Here is a 6,000-nt window from a genome sequence, read left to right on the forward strand (position 1 = left end):
GGAAAGTTTATTCTGCATAGATACACTCAGTAATAAAGTCAACAAGTACAGAATGCATATTTTTACAAACTACCTTTCCTAAAAATCCTCAAAAAATAGTTTCTTAAAATAAATACCATAGACTCCTTGACGCTGGTGTTAACCTTGTGATTCAGCACTGCCTTCGGTAGCTGAATGTCTCTCTTGTTTATTGGTGACTCTGCTGGATGTAATGTTCAAGGTGCTGATTTGACCGCAGCAAGATAGATTTTGATAATTCCCCCCTTCAACTGTGTCAACGTCGCCTTCATTCTGAAAGCTACCATCGTGTGTGGCTGCGTCAGGCTGTGCATAGAGCCAAAGCACGTGGGCACTAAGGGTCATTACCTGCTGAGGTTCTACCTGTCCCCGGTGTTACGAAGGATGGGCCTGGCTCTGATGCCATGCAATGTGCCAGTCAGCTGGGTAATGCCACACCATCTGTCCTTCGTGGAAACATTCTTCCAGATCAACACCTTTGACCACAATTCCATCAGGCAATGGGCAGCACGGAACATCCTGCATGCACTGCAGGACAGGGGCTAGATGGATTATGCGGTGTGGTTCCTTAAGCAGGTTGTCCTGCTTGTCCACCTCGGGACTTGTTCTACCATGACGTTTAGTTGGATTTATTCCTGCAACTAGTAACGTAACAGGCACTTTTACTAAACAAAACATTTGGGAACTTGGCGAAGAAGGAACCATGTCAACTGATGAAATCCAAGAAATTGGAAAAGGACTGAGAAAGAAAACAGAATGAGAGATAGAATTTAGAAAGAATTAAAAAAGTAAGATATTTTTACTGTTTCATTTGATATACTGGTATTAAAAATCTCCAATAAAGAATTATCAGTGAGGGTCCACGGTTCTAATGGGACACTGCCCAGGTCAGGAATGGCCGATTAGCTGCAGTTTAGTTTAGTTTAGTTTTGAGATACAGTGCAGAAACAGGCCCTTCGGCCCACAGTGTCTGCGCCGACCAGCGATCCCCGCCCAATTAACGCTATCCTACACATACTAAGGACAATTTACACTTATACCAAGCCAATTAATCAACAAACCTGCACGTCTTTGGAGTGTGGGAGGAAACGGAAGAGCTTGGAGAAAACCCACGCAGGTCACGGTGAGAATATATAAACTCCGTACAGACAGCACCTGTACTTGGGTTCGATCCCAGGTCTCCGGTGTTGCATGCTCTGTAATGTAGCCACTCTACCGCTGCGCCACTGTGCCACCGTTTATAATTATCATGCCACCAATATAATACTCACATTATGAATTGTTATCATTGTAGCTTTAAAGAGAAATTATTTAAAAATGCAGCAACGTTTTGAAACTCAAAAAGAGGTTAAGGGTGGTATGCCTGCAATTCATAATTCACACATTGATTCTTTCTTGCCACAACATTATAGGTGATTTGCACATTAAAAGAAACTTGTGTAATCCACGTTATTTTTTAACAATTTTCTGCATCTGTACTTCTTTGACTTTTTATGACCATTCTTGTCACTGTAAGTTCAAATCGGCACTCAAATACTGAAATCATTGTAATCAGGAGGGTCCTGCTTTCCTCTCTGTTAATTATAGCGTAATAATGCATGTGTAACAGTAATTTAAAAGTAGATCTGGCACTGCACCTCAAAGCTGGTGTAGAGGCTCAGAGGTAGTGTAGTGGGAATTCACCAAACAAACCTATTTCCTCTTGTGTGAAAATCCAGAATGAGGCGTTACAACGATAAAATTGGGGGCAACCAAATCAGTAACAATGTTACACCAGATTCTCCACTGCCCATGAATTGTTCATTCTTATTCAATTAAAAGCTACAAAAGTAAGATTGATGAGTTTTTGTTAGCTGATGGCATTACAGGTTACAAGTATCAAGGCAGGTAGGAGTGCAGGCGCAGTGCAACTGTGTTCTACTTGAATGGTGGCCAAAGTTTAAGTGGCAGAAATATAAGTTATTGATCCATGCTTATTGTTGAAATAAAGATTTATGTGTCTCAAAACTGGAGAATAGACCTTAGCAAAATCTGATAAAATATGGGGATAGTAAAATAGGTTAAGGTAGGATTAGTGTAAAATAGGTGCCTAATACTTTGGTACAAAATCAATGATGACAGGGCCTGTTTCCATAGTATTCATGATTCTATGACTCTCCATGATTCTACAACTTAAATGTTCTTCCTTGATATTGTCAAAATGGAGTTTCTGAATTATATTTTCAACATGGTCTCAACCCGAAACGTCAGTTGTTCCTTTTCTCCAGAGATGCTGTCTGACCTGTTGAGTTACGCCAGCTTTTTGTGTCTAACCAATATTTAACACTGCACACCTAAGATGTAGCTTTAAGTTGGAAATGGCAATGAGAGCGTTTCCATGGCAATGAAAGGCATCTATACTGGTTACATTATTATCTGTGTCAAAACTTCTGCTTAGAAACTAATTAAATCCAAAATTGCTTGATCTTTAAGTCTAACTTTTATTTATATGCACAAATGCAGGTTAACAGAGAAGGGAATAGTTACATTTACTTACTCTGATAGCTGAAGCTTTATAGAACAATGTTAACAGTGTGGCAGAAACATACCATTAGATTTTTTTCCCCCTGAGATAAGAATTCCATGTTATGCTCAAGTTGATGAGGACTTTAAAGGCAAAGTTAGAATCCAGAATAATAACGACAACCAATGTTTAAAGGGAACCTTTAAACTAGTTGTACATCAAGAATTTTAAATAGGTGAAGGGGAAAAAATATACAACTTGTTCATAAACAAAATTTAAGGGAGTAGTAAGACAAAGAATGATGAGAATTGCAGGTCTTTATAGATCATTATAAAGAAACAATGAGCGGCAGGGAATTTAAGGGAAAGGATGACGGAACTCAATGCTTTAACAAGGATGCAGCTACCAAAAAATACATTGTGAAGTTAGGGTATTACCCAGAGGCTTGAATTGGGAGAATAAAACAATGTCAATTGGTATGGGGTCTGAAGGTGATTGTAGAGTTCTAGAGGTGTGGGACCAAGGAAAGATTCAAAACTATAGATACAAATTGTAATATTAAAATGTAGCCTAACCATTAGCCATAGTTGGTCCATGGCCATAAGAGTGATGGATGAAAGGAGGGGGTATTAGGGTATACTGTAGGCAGTAGAATCCTGGATAATCACGGACTGATTAAGACCATAGGAAGGTTCTTGTAACATAGACAGAGATGAGGGTTTTTCAGTAGTAGATGGGCTGAGATATTGATGAAGTCAGCCAATGTTAGTGTTAGGGAAATAGACTACCTTAGTGAAGTATTAGAGGTTTCCCATGACATAAGATTCATCATCATCATCGTTGAAAACATTAGCGATGCAGTGGTGATGGTTTCCAATGTGAACGGCGACGGACGCACCGCACGTCTCTGCCCTCCAGTTCCTGTGGACTTCCGCCCCGGGAAGTATAGGATATTGGTGTGTGTGCTTTATCATCATTCCTTACAATGCTATGTACGACAGTGATCGCAATTTCTACTGAAGTGTGGATGGCCGTTAGCTCGCTAAAAGCTCATCCACCCTTTGACAGGTCTAGTTCTTGGTCCTGCTGCGGGTCCACAGCCCCCTCCTCACCTGGCAAGCAGGTGGGGGAGACGGTATAGTTGCCGACTAGTTGCTGACATAAGAAAACACCTCTTATCAGTTGGCATTAGTTCTGCCTAGATATCTAAAATCCACAACATTTAATCTGCTTTATCTGCATGCAGTGTCATATTATGAAACCTTTTGTGATTTACTCTGCAAAATAAAGCAAAAGATAAACTCTAGTTTAGTCTTGGTTTGATTTTATTATTGTAGCTTTAGGTATTTCACTTTCAGTAGCCAGGGTTACATTCTGCCATTGTGAATTATTCTAATCATAAATACATTGCCTCACCTTAACACAAATCAGTTGGTAATGGGTATTTATCACCTTTGAAGAATGCCAGAGAATATATATGGTATCTGTGTGATTAGCATCAGCCAATGTCAAAACAAAAAGTCGACTATTAATCCAGAGAATGCAATCTTAAGTGTGGCATATATAATGGTTTAAAATAAGAATGAAACTATTTCTGAAAAATGTGTTAATTAAAAACTCAAAATGAGATATAATATTAGAAATTATTTAGAAAACTGGAAAGCAGGTCTATATAGGTCTATATGTCCACAATGTGGACAAAGGTAGCTCAACGTTGTATCTGTCTCTTGTAAAATGTCAGCCAAGGGGACAGGTTAGTACTACTGGTTTCCGTTTCCATACCAGCATCTGTGTATATCATCTCTCCTGAGATGTTAGGACAGGACTGAAGGATGCTACATAGTTAAAGGTGCCATCATTAGATGCGACATCGAGGTGAGACCCTGCCTCAGGCATCAGGAGAATGCATGAAGTCCATGGAACCATTAAAAAAATGGAACGTTTTTTCACATGGATTTATTACTTCATTAAAAACAGTTTTTACTGAATGTAATGTCTTTATTTGTGCATTAGGACATAGCATAGTTAAAAAGTTAGTGGTTTATATACAAGGCACTGTTCTCTTAGCTGAGAAGGTCAAGTTAATAGTCAACTGTTGCAAGGTTGGAACACCATTTAACTTGGATCAAAATATGAACACACGTATGTATCCAAAAGTTATTTTCTTAAAAATAGGTCAATCACCATACTGCAATCTGTAGTTCATGGCAAAATGTATTAAAAGCAAAGACTAATTGGCAAATTAATGACAAAACTAATTTGCTGAGCGATATACACTGAAGTGTAATGAAGATGGATGGTCTAGGTGATATATAAATGATTTTTTTTCCTCACCCCCGACACTCCCTCTTTTCCCCTCTCCCATCAGGCAAGAGGTACAAAAGTTTGAAAATGCATTCCTCCAGATTCAGAGACAGATTCTTTACTGCTGTTATGAGGCAACTGAATTAGCTTATCTTAAACAAAGTACTGGATGAACTCAGCAAGTCAGGCAGCATCTATGCAGGGAAATGGACAAACAACATTTTGGGTTGGGACCAGTCATCAGATCCAAAACATTGTGTTGCTAATTCTCTTCGCAGTTGCTGCCTGACCAATGAGTTTATTCAGACTGGTTTCTGCTCATTATAAGTCAATAGATAGGCCGGTATGGGGCATGTGGAGAATTGATATTGGTTTATTATTGTCCCGTGTAATGAGATACAGAGAAATACTTTGTTTCGTGTGCTATCCAGTCAAATCATACTAGACATGAATGCAATCAAAACGTACACAAGTAAATCAGACCATATGTCAGTAACAACTGGAGAAATAAGAGTGATTGGAAGAGCTGATGTATAAAATGGAGCTGGGATGATAAAAATGAAAGAGTTTGTTTGCTCGTGTGTCAGGCGACGTATAGCTCGCTGCTGGCTTCTGTCATCATACAACATGTTGACAGAATTGGTCGGCCGACACGTCACAGAGTGCATCGTGTCGTCGATTCCGGGGATCGCCACGAGGAGACTTCTGTCATGATCCCCAATGAAAGAGTTAACAGGAGTGATTCCTGTTTCTGTTCAGGTCAAGCAAAGCTGGCTCTGTCCCACCAGCTGCAAATCCTTCAGGTGATCCACCAGTCCGCCTTTAATTATACACTTGAGAAATACTTTAACACCAGATAGTTGGCTAACCGTCTGTAATTTCCTGATTTCCCTCTCTCACTTTCTTTAATAACAGCGTGAGGTTCCCAATTTTTTTCATCGAAAGGAATGTTTATTGAACCTTAAATAAGTTTGAGTGGCTACAGTTGAGACATTGCCAATCTTCTCACCGATCTCCTACCCCTGAGTCCATTTAATTTAATCTTTGCTGTTATTTTGCTTACAGTAACTCTGGCACCCCTACCTTGATTCAATATTAGTTTCCTCAGCTCGCACAGGATGCTGTCCCCTTCCTCCAAGATAAATACTGACAAAAAGTTATCATTCAACATGTTC

Source organism: Leucoraja erinacea, chromosome 22 (assembly GCF_028641065.1).
Source record: "Leucoraja erinacea ecotype New England chromosome 22, Leri_hhj_1, whole genome shotgun sequence".
NCBI classification, from domain to species: domain Eukaryota; kingdom Metazoa; phylum Chordata; class Chondrichthyes; order Rajiformes; family Rajidae; genus Leucoraja; species Leucoraja erinaceus.